Genomic DNA, 18,112 nt, shown 5'->3' on the forward strand with positions numbered 1-18,112 from the left:
ACAATTATTAGCATACAATTGATGAAAACAATATATGTATGCTATAAATCTTGATCAATAATTATTAAATATAAAAAGTAAAACTTGCTGGGAATGCACCTCTAAATGAGATGGATGGAGGGGGGCATGCATTTATGAAACTTTGATAAGAGGAATTATCTAATTGACCCTTTATTTGGCATCCTGGAAATATTTACACTTTAGGGCAAAGAAGTAAAATTTGGGATGGGTGAGAGTGGTCTCTTTCTTTTACAAAGTGGAAAAGGATCACTGTGAAAGGGGAGGTGGGAAAGAACATCAAAGACAACAGCCTTATAGGGGAGACCTGCTTCAGGAAAGAGAACATAATGAAGGTGAAGACCTGGAGATTGATTCTCTTAAAATTATCCACATCCATGTAATCCTTGGAAAGTCTCCCCATATCCCAGTTTGAAGAACACTGCTAAAGAAGACCTCAAGGCCAAAATGTACTCACATGTTCTTTTTCACTTTACTTAATCAATTGACAATTATTTAGTGAGCACTTGGGAAAAGTGCAGGGGATGAATGGATAAATGGATGGTTGGATGGAAAGGCAGAAAGAAAAATGGGTAAATATTTAGCATTTACCGTATACCCCAAACTTCAGCATAAAAGAAGAATGAGAGGGCTTCCCTGGTGGCGCAGTGGTTGAGAGTCCGCCTGCCGATGCAGGGGACACGGGTTCATGCCCCGGTCTGGGAAGATCCTACATGCCGCGGAGCGGCTGGGCCCATGAGCCATGGCCGCTGAGCCTGCGCGTCCGGAACCAGTGCTCCGCAACGAGAGAGGCCACAACAGTGAGAGGCCCATGTACCCCCAAAAAAAAAAAAAATACTGTCCTTGCCATGTCATCAACTCTTTGGGATCAGTGAAGTAGAGTAAGACTTCACTGCAATGCAATATGTATTGATATCAATTTGAATATAACAGGATTGGTGATTGCCTCCAGCTGTTCACTCTTCTTCCCTTCTCTGATAGGAGCAAGCTAAAATTCTTATGTTATGGGATTGGGTAGGAAGTAACTGCCTCATGATTATTTGAGACTTTTAAAGTTTAATGTGTGGTCAGTTGTGTCTAGTCTAAATTTCACTGTTGTTGCTTTGTGCTTTTTGTAACAGTAGCTACCAAAAACCTCCTATATTTTATTAACTTTGTAATAATGTGACCCCCATACCTTAAGGATAAAATTTCTGGATCGTGCCTACTATGTTGTGGAGATATCTCACCTACTCTTCTCCAACACTATTCTCTTTTGTGCAAATTACCAAAAACAAAACAAAACAAAAAAAAACCCTCTGACGAATCATGAAAAATGGTGACCTAGTGAGCCAGAACAGGGTTTCATTCAGTCTTCAGTCCAGTGGTATGCTGGTAAATGCTTAAAAACCCACTCAGAGGCGGGGAAGGGCTTCTTCGTAGCATTTGCTGATGTCAGTGGTATAAATACCATGGCCCGTTTCAAGCCATCAATGTGAAGTCAGCCAGCTCACTGAAAATTTAACAAGTGGTTATGAGCTGACTCTGGCACACCACTGGGACTCCTCACTGACCCCTCAGCAGGGTGCATTCACGTGGTTACCAAACTGTACCAGGGTACACAATGGCCCGGTTCGCCATACTGGGTGCCAAACTTAGTCTGAGTGGCCAAACTCACTTGGCAAGAGTAGATGCTATGAGAGTTAGCGGGCACAGATGGGTGTTTCACACGTACTGCTAACCAACTGGACTGGAATCTACATTGTTTTTTATTTCATTCGTCTTGCTTCCACCCCAAGGAGGCACCAGTACTATTGCTCCATGGTTAAAAGAAAGCCAAAGGAAAGAGAAAGAATCTTGGAGGACCCCCTAAGGACGGTAGGCAGACCTATTTTTCTGTCAACTATTACAACTGTACATTCCTTTTTCGCAGATGCCAAATATCTTCCTATAAGTTCCTTTTAGTTCACTGTGCCACTTAGCTTGGTTTAAAAAAAAAAAAAAAAAGAATCCGGGTGTTTTTTGTTTAAAAAAAAAAAAGTCAAGGAGAGGTGTCTGGGTTTCATCACCAACAGAACTTACCCGTTTGACACAGTATGAGCCGTGAAGCCTCTCTGCCCATTGTGAGCACTTACAGAAATCCCCTGTGAGTGAACTTCTGCAGCAAAGCACTGCTGATTTTGTAAGATAACCCCTGCATCCCATGAGCGACAGGTCTTGATCTGGGCTTGAGAGATGTAATATTTTGATAAAAAACGGCACTTCCTTTTGAAGCATGTATTTGCGTGTGTTGAGCAGTACCGCTGGAACCTCAGTGAGCGCCTAGGCGAGGCTGACAGTCTCTCCCAGCTCCCTCCAGACATAGACCCTCCTTCACATATCTAAATGTAGCAGTAATTAGCATCCATAAACCACAAATGTGGCTTGGTTTTTTTCCCCCCACTTTCAGAAGCATCAAAACAGTTTGTATTTCTCATGAGTGCAAAAACGTTGTACACCTCAAAAGATATTGAGACCCTGACATGGAAAACTACTGGGGATGGGGGCTCTAGCTCCTGAGGGGGGGACAATTATTTTTTCAGCAAACTTTCTAATTAAAGTTCTTATCTTTGACCTAAGCATCACACAAGGTATCAGCATAGAGAAAATTTAAGGCCTTCCTTTCAAAAAATTATGATTCAACTTTTTTCATGGAATCAGTCACAATCCTAACTCTTACACAAAGGAATAATTAAATAAATACACTAATTGATCACCACTGTACAATTAATTTAAAAGAAATCTATTTCACATTGAGAATTAGGTATATCTCATATTCGATTGTAAAGATTTTGAAGATGAAGGGTGTAGTGCACTGAATGTATCCCCAAAGTTCACGTCTGTCAGGAACTTCAGCATGTGACTTTATTTGGAAATCAGGTCATTGTAGATGTAATTAGTTAAGAGGACATCACCCTGGATGAGGGTGGGCCTTTAACCCCGTGACTAGTGCTCTTATAAGAAGAGGAGAAGACATACAGATATATACTCAGGGAAGAAGGCCGTGTGTTGACAGAGGCAGAGATTAGAGTTGTGCTGTTACAAGCCAAGGAACACCCAGGATTGCTGGGGGTCACCAGAAGCTAGAAAGAGGCAAAGGAGGATTCTTTCCTAGAGCCTTTTAGAGGGAGCATGGTGGTGCTGACACCTTGATTTGGGACTTTTACGCTCCCAAACTGTGAGAGAATAAATTTCTGCTGCTTAAGTCACCCGGTTTGTGGTAATTTGTTATAGAAGCCCTAGAAAACTAATACAAAGGGTAAATGTGGAACTTAAGCAGGGTAAACAGCTGAAGCTGATGGATATTGAGATATATTGTGTACTTTTTGCCCAGTAGTAGCTCCAGAAAAAACTGCCAGTGTAAGTAGAAAAAGATGGTGGTTGGTTTTTAGGTATGCTGAAAAATGGAAGCCAGTATCATGTTCAATGCAGGGTGTTGATAGCCAAATTCATATTCCCTAATTATTCAAAGAAGAAAAGCAATGCCATCAGCATATTCATGGCGAATCAAAAACTCAAAACATACATACAAATGACAGAATCTTTCCTTCCTTATTCTAAGTGGGAAATGGCAAAGATGGGGATCCAATTTCAGAGGAAGAAGGACTGAAACAAAAAGCTGTGAGGTTCTACCTCGGTCATTCTGCCCTTAACTGCATTTCTTTTTCACAGGGCCCCGCTGGGATGATATTCCACCATCTGGTGTGTCATCCCTACCTAGTTATATCCCTGGGTACACTACTGTTGAAACACATCTTATCTCTAACCCTGATCTCCAGAGGCTTTATTTTATTCTGTTCCTCTGTGAACACAGGCCAGATACAAGCCATAAAGATATTCTCTCTCATGATATGTTATAATTGCTTTAACACCTGCTTTTGATGTTACAGTATCTCAGTGACATTTTACATCCCACAGGAAAGTCCCACTATCCTCCGTATTCAGTGAAGTGCCTATGATACTCCCAGCACTCACTCAATGCTAAACAAATATAAAGACTTGGGGAACCCTGGGTTATTTCCTACTGCTCAAGACCAGTCTGACAACAGTTGGAGTTGGTCGTTACTAAGAAGAGAAATAATAATTGTTCGTAGGAGTCAATGACCAGGCTGGAAAAAGAACTCTCAACCTCTTCAAAAATCTAGGTGGGTTATATCACTTCTTAGGTAGGTATTTTTAGAAAGATGTAAATGTGGGCTACTAGGGCTTTTTTTTTTCAAAAAGTTTGTAATGTAATGGGGTGAAAGTTTGTCATGCACAAACAATTCCAGATGGATAGAGTATAATTAGGCTTAAATAAGTATTAATTAAACACACTCCAAAAACTCAGCTCTAATGCCACACTTGGGGGAGCTGGGACAGTGCAAGCAGGCCTCATGGAGGAAACAAACTGGAGTTGATTTAAATATCTCCAGTGCATCAGTCTACTAGGTTTAAATTTTCAGGAAGAAAGGAGGAACCAACTAAGTGGTAAACACAACATTGAATCCACATATGGTTTTATTTGTGACCAATTAATTTATATAAGTTATAGTGGCACAGAGATATACCCACAGTATATGTGTATGATAAACAGGGCTGTTAGTGATGTATATTTTTCTAATTTAAAAAATAACAGTGTTAGGGACTTCCCCGGTGGTCCAGTGTAAAGAATCCGCCTTCCAATGCAGGGGACGCAGGTTCGATCCCTGGTCAAGGAACTAAGATCCCACATGCCACGGGGCAACTAAGCCCGTGCGCCACAACTACTGAGCTGGCATACCTCAACTAGAGAGCCTGCGTGCCACATACTACAGAGCCCACATGCTCTGGAGCCTGCCCGTCACAACTAGAGTGAAGCCCATGCGCCGTAATGAAGAGCCTGCATGCCACAACTAAGACCCAACGCAGCTAAAAATAAATAAAATAAATAAATCTTAAAAAAAAATAATAGTGTTAGACTCCCCATTGATGCCCTTTTGATATGCTTACATGAACCTTGTTCCTTTCAAGAACCAAAAGCTGTCTTAAGTCATCACACAATAAATGTATACACTAGGCCAGGGGTCAGCAAACTACGGTTTGCAGGCCAAATCTGACCCACTTACTGCCAGTCTTTTTTTTTTTTCTATTTTTTTCACCCCCCTCAAGATTTTATCATGAAATTTTCAGAAATACAGAGAAGTTGAAAGAATTTTACAGTGAACAACCATTTAACCACCCCTGCATTCTATCACTAACGCCAGTCTTTATAAATAAAGTTATTGAATGTCACATGCATTAATTTCTGTATCTGCTACAGCTGCTTTACACTACAACAGCAGAGTTGAGAAGCTGCAACAGAGATCGTGTTGCCCGCAAAGTCCAAGATATTTACTACCTGGCGCTTTGCAAAAAAATTTGCCAACTCCTGCACTAGGTTCCTAGGAATATATTGTTTAAAAAAAAGATTAAAATATCTTTCTTTCCCTCCAATTAATTATTTATTTATTGATGGCTGCACTGGGTCTTCATTGCTTCACACGGGCTTTCTCTAGTTGCAGTGAGCAGGGGCTACTCTTCATTGCGGTGCATGGGCTTCTTATTGCAGTGGCTTCTCTTGTTGTGGAGCACGGGCTCTAGGCTCACGGGCTTCAGTAGTTGCAGCACGCGGACTCAGTAGTTGTGGCTCGCGGGCTCTAGAGCTCAGGCTCAGTAACTGTGGCACACGGACTTAGCTGCTCTGTGGCATGTGGGATCTTCCTGGACCAGGGCTCGAACATGTGTCCCCTGCATTGGCAGGCGGATTCTTAACCTCTGTGCCACCAGGGAAGTCCAAAAATATCTTTTTAACTTATGGGAAACAAGTAAATTTAACTTAAATGTTTATACCTTTAAAAAGTTTTTTTCCAAATATTTTATTTTGCTTCTCAAACAACAATTCTAGTTGGGTAAAGACTTTTCCTTCTAAAAATTTAGTCTGCCTTTCCACTAGAGAAAAATAAAGTGAGTGTTTCTAATTTTTCTATAAGATAATTTTCTAAGAGTTGGAAAATTAGAAAGATGCACATGATATGTTTAAACATGTAAATTAAACATGACGGCAATTATTCTGAATTTAAAACATTCCAAGACTGGTCTTAGTTTCTAAAACATTTTAGAGGACATTAAAAAAATGCTTCCACTAAATTTAAACAGACTAAAATCCTCTAAAGCATACTTAAAATTTACTTATAATCATTATTATATTATAGCTAAATTTCCCTAACTACCTTTAAAAGTATAATCCTAATTCTAGTCTTAATGTTTCCCTATGCTGAATATGGCAGAAGTGCCTTAATACATATTAAGATACATTATTATATAACTTTTACCAGGTAATGCTACTTTTCATTTCTGTTATTTTATAATTTAGCATATATAATTTGTATATACTAATCATATTATATCTTTTGAAAAAGCAGGGGCCTGGTAACACCCTTTCCCCAGATATATGACCCAGATTAAGTGCCAGCATTACATTACATTACAGTACAGTAATCAGTTTGGAGCTTAATCATGAAATGATGAATTAATCTTTCAATGCTAAAGTTAGCCTATTCACTTTTTACTAAGTCAGGTTTAGAAGAAAGAACTGTTTCTTCTCTTTTCCAAATTATTTAGAATGATTGATTGTATCGTCTAGTCTCTACCAGGAACTACATGACACTCCCAGACCACTAACAACTGAGAAAAATACACAGGTATCCCATTAATCCACTGACATGTAGTTGGAGGTAAGGTGATAGAAACGGCATAGGCATCACAGCAGTTGAAGATGACCCTTGGAAGCACTTCTGGAGCAGGGTCAAAACACAGAGGCCAGGAATCTATTGTATGGATTCCTAGAGAAGTGCTGTACCACATGGTTTTTAATAATATCTGTTTCAAATTCCTATTGTTGAATGGAATTATTTGGTTTCTTGTTTATACTTGAGTATTTCATCTGTTTTTTCCCCCGACTACCTGAAAACATAAAACTCAAAGGCTACTTCTGAACTCAGAACAAATTCTAACATAAATTATAAATTCCCAGACCAAAAGTTGTATAGGGATCATTTCAAACCTAAACTTCATGGTGTTTACTAGTAGAACCCAGAAACCCTAACTCAGAAGAATGCCAGCCAAAGGCACAGTTATCATTTGCCTCTTTCTGAGTGTGCCTCCATGGATGTCACTTTCAAAGTTTCACGAAGCTGGTAGAACACCATATGACTTTCCTCAGCACAAATGACCACATCCTGTGCCAGGCAGCATTTTTCAGTCTCTGTGGTTGAGAACTGGTACAAATTAATGTATAGCTAGGCAGAGCTGGAATATTAGTTGAAGCTGTGATTTGAGTCTCAGAAGTTTTAGACATAGAACTCTGTTTCTTGGTCCTTAAGAATCTAAGACAAAAGAAGAAGATCTGGAGAAACAATTTTTGTCTTCTTCTTTTCTTCCTTTAAGGAAAAAATGTCTGTGTGTGTATGTGTGTGTGTGTGTGTGTGTGTGTATTTTTTTTTAACAAAACAAATATTTACTGCACATCTACTATGGGCCAAGTACTATTCTAGGTGTTGCAAATACCTAGAGAGAAAAAGAAAACTCAAGATCCTGGCTCATGAAGGGTGGAGGGAGAAACACAATAAACAAATAAAACTCCAAAATTATCCATTGCAAAGTGCCATGCAGAGAATTACAATAGCCTATTGCATTAAAATAACTGGGTTGTCAAGGAAAGTCTCTCTGAAGAAATGACATTAAGATGAGATCTGAGTGATATTCACAAAGCAATAGTGATAAGTTTTAGCAACATAAATATTAGTATAAAATGTTTGCAATGTTAATATAAATATAGTGCTCAAAATTCCAAAAAAAAGCCTGGAAGTATTGCATAATGCTAATACAGACTATATTTGGGTGGTAGGATAGAAGTGGGTTTTTCTTTTTTCTTTCTACTTCTATGAACTTTCTAAGCTGTGGTAAAACACAAAAATGTATTTAGTCTTTGTCCCCAATTCCTTACACAGAGTTCCTAAAACCCTTGAAATTTCCTGAGTTATAAGAGTGTCTTCTGCTATTCATAACAAGCCCCTTTCTATCACACCTGAGTTTATGCTACTGAGGTGACTTAGGGTACAGCCCCTAGAAAGCCTCAGGATGGGTTGGCCACCAGAAAGACCAAGTGATTAGAGGGTTGGAACTTTCAGCCCCACCCACCAACCTCCAGGAAAGGGACTAGAGATCAAGCTCTATAAAAACTCTTGAACTGTAAGATTCAGAGAGCGTCTGGTGAAGACACCAAGCTGCTTAGAAGGTGGTGTGCCCAGAGAGGACATGGAAGCTCTGCATCCTCCCACCCCATAGCTTGCTCAATGCACCTCTTCCATTTGGCTGTTCCTGAGTTGTGTCCTTTACGATAAACCAGTAATAGTATGTAAAGTGCTTTCCTAAGTTCTGTGAGTCACTCTAGCAAATTACCAAACCTGAGTGGGGGTTGTGTGAAAACCTGAATTTGTAGTCAAGTTGGACAGAAGTGCAGGAAACCTGGGGGCCTGGTACTTTCAAGTGGTGTCTGAAGTGAGGGCACTCTTGTGGGACTGAGTCCTTAACCTGTGGGTTCTGCGCTAACTCCAGAAGTTAGTAGCAGAATTGAATTGATGGTGAATTGGTGTCTGAAGAATCAGTTGTTGGTGCTGGAAATGTCCCACAATAGGTGTCACGAGTGGGATTTGCTAGAACAGTCCTGGCTCATGGAAACATACGGTTTGGGAAGAAAAAGGAAGAAAAAGCAAGGGATGAAGAACCTCTGATTCCTGGCTACATGGTCACCCGTGTTATGGAGCAGCAGTTGTGCTTTGATCAGTTACTAAAAGTAAAATTACCACGGGTATTCAGAGGTGGATCCAACTCTTGGGAAGTTGACTCACTGGATATGTGTAGAAACGCAAACTAATAAGAGAAAAGTGAAATGTACAATTCCTTGGCCACTGTTATCTGCAAAGCCAAAATGAAATGAAAAGAGAGTTCTGGGTCAGACCTTGATGATAAACCAAGCTCAGATTTCAGTTGGTTTGTGCTTCAGATACTAGGCTCAAAGATTCCCCCAAAGGGAAAAATTATGTGGGAACAGTAGAGAGTACCTCTAAGACTTCTGGTCACCAAGAAGGTGGTTCATATGGCGGGAAGGCAAAACCAAGAAACTACTGAAACCAGGGGGGAAGGGTGTGAAGCAGTTGTCTTATTTTTTGAATCAGTATCATCAGCTTCCTGAAGAACCTTTACTAAAATGGATTGTGAGAGTGACTAACTTAGGGGCATTGTCTTTAGTTTGGGATGCTGCAGAGTGGAAGAGCATGTCTGGGTTGATCTAGGACCCACAGCTCACTACGGATCAATGGCAGATGATTATACATGATCCACAAACACAGCACGTTTTTCCTGAGGGAATGGCCAGCCTAGTTGACTGGATAAAAGCCACTGTAAGGTCTGTTTACCCTGAGAAAGAGGACTGTCCAACTCCCTCTATAAGTGCCAAGTAGAACAACCCAGATGAAGCAGCTGATATGTTTCATATGTAAGCCATATGGGACTGACTTTATGATAACCAAGATAGTCACTCACTAAATATGCCTATTACCCAGGTCTTGGTAAATGCTGTGGATTAAGGGGGTGTTCTAAGCATGTACATGTTGTATATAGTATGGTAAAGTTGGTGCAGCCACAGGAGGAAATGGGAACAAGGTCTGGAAGGAAGAAGTTTATTATACTCACAGGGTCCATAGAGGGGGTCACCACACAGGTGGTATAAGAAGTTTATTATACCACACAGGGCCACAGGGGGAAGCACCAGTGTCAGTCAGGATGCAGAAAAGAGGAAGGAAAATCCTAGGCTAGAGCCTTCACTGGAGTTTCTGAGAAAAGGCAAGGCAGGCAGGATAAACAGTTTAGGACTGCCTGGTTTGAATAATTCCAGCAGGCTTTGGGACACAGGAGTGGTCTCTAGTTGTCTGCTACTTGGCCTTGGATTGATTTCAGACAGGGGAAATATTAGTTCAGTTCATGAGATTTAGATAAGGAGATGGTTGGGGGGTATGGACTCTGGATTGGTTGGTTTATATAGGAAAAGCATGCTCCTGGCCAAGTCCTTTGCTGTCTCTAAGAACTGGCTATCCCTGGGAAGGACAGTCTTTCCCTGGGTCTGTAAGGTCCCCAAATATCAAAGCATCAAATATACAGAAAATAAGAAAATATAGTTAATAAAATTGGCCCTGTGATGAATAGATGCCAAAAAGACAAATACAGAATCTAAGTAAACACAGAACAGGGGACCTCTTTTGCATGGGCATCCCATTTAATATTACTGCTTCAAAATCAAGCAACAGTCTGAATCTTATTGAATCTGCTGTCTCAGCTTCCTCTCTTGGGTCTTTCAGATGCTAATAAAAACATTAGGTTAATTAACAAGAAAATGAGGAGAGGCAAAAGGGAGAGTCAAGGGACTTGTCCCATCGAGGTGGAAAATTGTAAATGGTTATCAAGAAGTAAGATGAATAAAGGAAACATTGATAGGGCTAAAATAAAGAAGAAAAAGAAAGGGGAGAGTTAAGGGACTCATTTCAGCAGGATGAAAATCTTTAGATAGTTATCAAGAAATGGGATAAATAAAATGGACATTGATAGAGTTGAAACAATGGTCTTAATACAGCACTATAGAAAGTTGGGTGGACCAAAAGGACCTCCTGCCAGTTCCTCTACTTTAAAGGGCCCTAAATAAGTCCACTCTATTCACTCCAGTGTAAAAACTAGAAGGCAAAGATTGCAATGAGAAATCTGACCTGAAATCACCTAGGGCAACGGGCAGGTTAATCTTTGTCCTAACAAAAGAGCCAGGGTCCCCTGGTTCAACCTCTCAATAGGGACCCAAATTCTTTTGCATATGAAGAGATAAAATAGTCAGAGGGGTAGAGAAGAAAAGTTTCTGGAACTCCCTGACATGGGTACCTCATGCACTGTGTTATCAGAACATGTTAGTGAAGCCCTAAAGGGGGCTCCGATTAGATTGAGAGAATATAGAAATGTAAGGGTTGATAGGATTAAGGTGGTAGTTTGGATGAAAACTGGGATGTTTTAAGCAAGCTTTACATGGAGAAATTGTGTCTCCTTTACCTGAATGTTTTATGAGAATGGATATTATGTCCAACTGGGGAACATCTCTCTTACCTAATATTGTAAAACCAAAACCTGTTGATGAAGTCCTGTGGAGGTTACAGTTAGGAATATAAGGGTTGCAATAAAAAAAAAAAAAGGGCCGAAGACCTAAATAAACATTTCTCCAAAAAAGACATACAGATGGCCAACAGGCACATGAAAAGATGCTCAACACAGATAATTATTAGAGAAACACAAATCAAAATTACAGTGAGGTACCACCTCACACTGGTCAGAATGGCCATCATAAAAAGTCTACAAGTAACAAATTCTGGAGAGGGTGTGGAGAAAAAGGAACCCTCCAACACTGTTGGTGGGAATGTAAATTGGTGCAATCACTATGGAAAACAGTATGGAGGTTCCTCAAAAAACTAAAAATAGAGTTCCCATATGATCCAGCAATCCCACCCCTGGGCATATATCCAGACAAAACTATAATTCGAAGAGATACATGCACCCCAATGTTCATAGCAGCACTATTTACAATAGCCAAGACATGGAAGCAACCTAAATGCCCATCAACAGATGCATGGACAAAGAAGATGTGGTATATATACACAAAGGAATACTACTCAGCCATAAAATAGAATGAAATAATGCCATTTGCAGCAACATGGGTGGGCCTACAGATTGTCATACTAAGTGAAGTAAGTCAGACAGAGAAAGACAAATACATATGATATCACTTATATGTGGAAGCTAAAATATGACACAAATGAACTTATTTACGAAATGGAAACAGATTCACAGATATAGAAAGCAAACTTACGGTTACCAAAGGGGAAAGGGAGTGGGGGAGGGATAAATTAGGAGTTTGGGATGAGCAGGTACAAGCTACTATATATAAAATAGATAAACAACAAAGTCCTACTGTATGGCACAGGGAACTATATTCAATATCCGTTTTGTAATAAATCAAAATGGAAAAGAACATTAAAAAGAATATATATATGTATAACTGAATCAATTTGCTGTACACCAGAAACTAATAGAACATTGTAAATCAACTATACTTCAATTTTTTAAAAAAGGAATATAAGTGTTGGTTGATTAAGGTGAAAGTTTGGAGGAAAACTGGTATGTGCGAAGTGGTTGTACCTCTTTTACCTGAATGTATTATGGGTATGGATATTATGTCTGACTGGGGAACTACTTTGTAAAACAGGAGGCATGTAAATCTATCCTTCAAGTCCAAGTCCACACAGTGTAGAAGAGAAGCTGGAGTGCTGGTGCGGACAAATTCTGTGTGATAGCTCTATGTAGAACATAGGTTGGGGCTTACGGCAAAAGCCTGGGAGTGCTTCCCAGTGACAACTATGGGGAGGATGGAATAGAGAATTTCTATTTGAGGGGCAATTAGTAGGCTGATATCAGACATTAATTGAAATTGCCCCTACGATTGCAGGACAAAAAATAATCTTAATATCTGAAACACCCATGATGTCTTAGGAGATGTCAGAAAAATGCTCTAATGGGGAGGGCAACGCCCAGAAGAATTCCATAATAAAATGCAAATGGTTTATACAGGATTGTGCTACAAGGGGAATGTAAGCAGGAGATACTCACAAGCAGGGAGCCTCTTTTCTCCTAGGACTGACTTTTGAACTGTGTAAGGAGCTGCCGGATTCTATTGTGACTTGGACAGTGCCCTATAAACAGCTCTTGACTGACCAACAAAACGCTGCTTGGTTATGGATGGCAGTTCCAAGGTAAATGGCCAATATCCTGTTTGGAAGACTACCACTCTGATTGAAGAAGTTAAAAACAAATCAGTTTGGTGGGATGAATTACATGCTGTTTACCTAACAGGGATGGAAGAATTGAACAACAATGAAAGCCTCTATGTTTTGTTTTTTACCTGACTCATGAGTGATGGCCAATGGTCTGGCCATACCGATAAGCAGAGGGCTATGGAAGTCTGGTCTATTAAAGGGATGTCCATATGGACATAGCCCTATGGAAATCACTATGGGAATTGGACGGGTACATTAAAGTAGGACAGGTTGATGCCTAACAGAAGAAACCCCTTCCAGGATTGGATGATGACCAATCATCCATGGATATTATGGGGTATTAGCTTGAGGTGGCCACTTGGGTCCATGAAATAAGTGGACATTTGGGGACCAAAGCAGTGCAGAGGGCTGAATCTGCACATATTCCTTTTGTACCCTCTGAGGCTCAAAATGCCAACAAGAACTGTTCAGTATGACAACAAGAAAAACAGAGGCTGCAGATGGCTATGGGGGAGATTCCTCAGGGGGAAGACCCCACACACAGCTGGCAAGTGGATTACACTGAACCAATGTCAGTAGCCCCAGTGGGGCTACAAATGGGTTTTGATAGAATAGGCATTGACTCTGGACTGGGCTTTGCTTACCTGGTGGTAGATGCAAATGGTCCAAGTACTATAAAAGAACCAGAACAGAAGATACTGCACCCATTTGGACCACCAAATCACATTTATTCAGAGCAAGGGACACACTTTACAGCTCATAATATCAAATAATGAGTAGGCAGAGAGATATTCTCCTCAGAATAATAGTTTCATAGAGAATTGGAACAGGCAGTTGAAACATTGGTTGTTTAAAACAGGGGGAGATGTAGGCATGAAAGGTTGGTTTATATGTCTTCAAGAGTGTGTGTTCAGGGACTTCCCTGGTGGCGCAGCGGTTAATGAATCCGCATGCCAATGCAGGGGACACAGGTTCAAGCCCTGGTCTGGGAAGATCCCACATGCCACGGAGCAACTAAGCCTGTGAGCCACAACTACTGAGTCCGCACGCCTAGAGCCGGTGCTCCACAACAGGAGAAGCCACCTCAATGAGAAGCCCACGCACAGCAATGCAACTAGAGATAGCCCGCACACAGCAACGGAGACCCAACGCAGCCAAAAATAAATAAATAAATAAATTTAAAAAAAAGAAAAAGAGTGTGTGTTCACACTCAACATAAGGGGAGCTAAGGCAGTGTTGTCCCCACTAGATAGATTCCTCTGTTTTTCTGGTGCATCTGGGGAAGAGACGGTGGGGAGAGGCTGCTAGTATGACTATGCAATTTTTTCCATGGGAGGAAGATGATGGTATGATTATATGATTCTTTCCAAGGAGAGAGGACACTGGTACGATAACTATACTTTTTTTTTCTTCTCCACATACCTCAACTTTCTCTTTCCTATCTGATGCCCTGTAGTCACAGGACCAGGGATGCAACTACAAGTGCCAGAAACAGGGATGATTCCTAAGCAAGAAACTGTAACTATAGTTTTAAACCTTTATGTCAGAATTCCGAAAGGCCTGAAAAGGCAGGTTATGTCTTCATTCCATTTAGCAAAATCAAGGTTAAAACTGAAAGTAGCCACTGCCTGGTGGTAAAAATAGCCCACTAGTTCCGTACCTAAGTAACTCTACCTTATATGAATAGACGTGAACTGAAAGGGAGACACTTACTAGACTAGTATTGTTGCCTGAAATCTAGAACATCACAGTAGCTGAATCTAAAGTTCCTTCCAAACGTGGAAAAGTTTAAGTATAAATAAATGGAGAGAAGGAGAAATAGTAGTTGAGGGCAAAGGAATGAATCAATGGGCTATGCAATGAAGGAAATCCAACATTATATTACAATCTCAATAGAGACTCAGAGCAAGGGAATAATACTGTGTTTTAGCTTAGTTATACCAGATGCTTGAAAAGATGCTGCCATGTATTGCTGAGACCACTCCTGCATTTGGAACCTGACAAGATCAAATGGAAGCCTGCAAATCTGAGCGGTCTCACCCTAGAAGACATTTTCATATGCTATGATGATGGACTGGACTAATGACTGAGTGTGACTCTAGTAATGTGCCAGTATGTTTTGACTTCTATGATGCATTTGCTATAAGAGATTCATGGTCAAAGATTACCTTTGGTCTTTGTCCCAGGTTCCTGGTATGAAGTTCCTAAAACCCTTGAAATTTCCTGAGTGATAAGAGTGTCTTCTGCTATTCATAACAAGCCCCTTTCAATCACACCTGAGTTTATGCTACTGAGGTGACTTAGGTGCAGGCCCTAGGTAGCCTCAGGATGGGTTGGTCACCAGAAAGACCAAGTGATTAGAGGGTTGGAACTTTCACCCACCAACCTCCAGGAAAGGGACTAGAGATCGAGCTCTATAAAAACTCTTGAACTGTAAGATTCAGAGAGCGTCTGGTGAAGACACCAAGCTGCTTAGAAGGTGGTGTGCCCAGAAAGGGCATGGAAGCTCTGTACCCTCCCACCCCATAGCTTGCCCAATGCACCTCTTCCATTTGGCTGTTCCTGAGTTGTGTCCTTTACGATAAACCAGTAATAGTATGTAAAGTGCTTTCCTAAGTTCTGTGAGTCATTCTAGCAAATTATCGAACCTGAGGGCCGGGGTGGTTGTGGGAAATCCCGAATTTGTAGTCAAGTTGGACAGAAGTGCAGGAAACCTGGGGACCTGGTACTTTCAAGTGGTGTCTGAAATGAGGGCAGTCTTCTGGGACTGAGCCTTTAACCTGTGGGTTCTGCACTAATTCTAGAAGTCAGCATAAGAATTGAACTGAATTGAATTGCTGGATGCCCAGTTGGTGTCCGGAGAATTGGAGAATTGGTGGAAAATATCCCAGACAAACTTTCGATCATGAACATGTATTACTTTTATAATGGAAAAGAGTAAAATAAACATATTATTTTAAAAATGAAATACAAAAAGACAACCCACAGAATGGGAGAAAATATTTGCAAATGAAGTGATCTACAAGAGATTAATCTCCAAAATATACAAACAGCTCATGCAGCTCAATACCAAAAAGACAAACAACCCAATCAAAACATGGGCAGAAGGGCTTCCCTGGTGGCACAGCGGCTAAGAATCCGCCTGCCAGTGCAGGGGACACAGGTTTGAGCCCTGGTCCGGGAAGGTCCCACATGCCGCGGAGCAACTAAGCCCGTGCGCCACAACTACTGAGCCTGCACTCTGGAGCCTGTGCTCCACAGCAAGAGAAGCCAACGCAATGAAGAGTAGCCCCCGCTCACCGCAACTAGAGAAAGCCCGCCTGCAGCAACAAAGACCCAGCGCAGCCAAAAATAAATAAAAATAAAATTGTTTAAAAAATGGGCAGAAGATCGAAATAGACATTTCTCCAAAGAAGACATAAAGATGGTCAAAAAGTACATGAAAAGATGCTCAACATCACTAATTATTAGAGAAACGCAAATCAAAATTATGATGAGGTACCACCTCACACCGGTCAGAATGGCCATCGTGAAAACAATAAATGCTGGAGAGGGTGTGGAGAAAAGGGAACCCTCCTACACTATTGGTGGGAGTGTTAATTGGTACAGTCACTATGGAGAACAGTATGGTGATTCCTTAAAAAACTAAAAATAGAGCTATCATATGATCCAGCAACCCCACTCCTGGGCATATATCCAGAGAAAATCATAATTCGAAAAGATACATGCACCTCAATGTTCATTGCAGCATTATTTACAATAGCCAGGACATGGAAACGACCTAAATGTCCATCAACAGATGAATGGATAAAGATGTGGCACATATATACAATGGAATATTACTCACCCATAAAAGAACAAAATTGAGTTATTTGTAATGAGGTGGATGGACCTAGAGTCTGTCATACAGAGTGAAGTAAGTCAGAAAGAGAAAAATACCATATGCTGACGAATGTATGTGGAATCTAAAAAAAAGGTACTGATGAACCTAGTGGTAGGGCAGGAATGGAGACGCAGACATAGAGAACGGACTTGAGGACACAGTGGGGGAAGGGGAAGCTGGGACAAAGTGGGAGAGTGGCATTGACGTGTATGCACTACCAAATGTAAAATGGATGGCTGGTGGGAAGGTGCTGCACAGCACAGGGTGATCAGCTCGATGCTTTGTGATGACCTAGAGGGGTGGGATAGGGAGGGTGGGAGGGAGGCTCAAGAGGGAGGGGATATGGGGGTATATGTGTACAAATAGCTGATTCACTTTGTTGTGCAGCGTAAACTAACACAGCATTGTAGAGTAATTATACTCCAGTAAAGATGAAAAAAAAAAAGATGTGGTACATATATACAATGGAATATTAGCCATAAAAAAGAACTATACTCCAATAAAAATTAATTTTTAAAAATTTACAAAAAGGAGTTAGTATAACTTGAACACTGAATAAGTACCTTAAATTCTCAAAATTTGCTGACATCCTGTAGCAAATTATTAAATGTAAATATTTGTAAAGTGAACAAAACTGAATTCCTTCCAACTCAACCCACAAATGCAAGTCTTCCTTGGAGATTTCCTGATTTCTTCTCCATGTTGAGCCTGAACGATATCTTTAGTTTCTGGTCTCTACACTACGGCTTACCTCCTATGTCTTCATCTTGATTGGCTGGGCCTTCTGTACCATCCACATTTTCTGTTTCATGAGGTTTGGTTAAATCGTAGTCATGCAAAAGCACCGAACCTTCTAGGAGATAAGAAGAATTTTAACTATGCAGTCAACTTTAAAGGATTTTTATAAACATGTATTAAGTAAGACTCCTATTTCAGCTTCACCCAATCCCTTAGTGATAGACAATATTGCTTTCACATACACCCAAGTAAGATATATGTGAAAACTCTTGAGGTTTAGAAAGATGCCCAAGGTTCATGTGCCTTTCCATTAGACATCATTTTCTTGACTATTTCTTTCACCTGAGTTAAAATGCACTCAAGTTCCTTTGGATTGAAATTCTCTCTCCTTTGGTATATCTCAGAATATTCAGTAGGATGCTATTGCTAGTTAAAGACCAATAAATATTAACATATAGTGATGAGAAATACTGAGTCTGAAACTACTGGCATAACTCAATTTGGGAAAGATGCTTTCCTGAGAGGAAGCCTG

The 18,112-nt window shown here is 40.6% G+C and overlaps 1 protein-coding gene across 1 annotated transcript in view; it reads right to left on the reverse strand.

The window, feature by feature from the left end:
• The window catches only part of IKZF3 (IKAROS family zinc finger 3), a gene marked incomplete at its 3' end in the record, with an annotated part of 58,548 nt that extends 40,879 nt beyond the window's left edge, over window positions 1-17,669 (reverse strand). The window contains exon 1 of the mRNA XM_079724564.1: window positions 17,594-17,669. The remainder of the gene's footprint in view (window positions 1-17,593) is intronic.
• Between the last annotated feature and the right edge of the window lie 443 nt (window positions 17,670-18,112).

Source organism: Hyperoodon ampullatus, assembly GCF_949752795.1.
Source record: "Hyperoodon ampullatus genome assembly, chromosome: 19".
Taxonomy (NCBI): Eukaryota; Metazoa; Chordata; class Mammalia; order Artiodactyla; family Ziphiidae; genus Hyperoodon; species Hyperoodon ampullatus.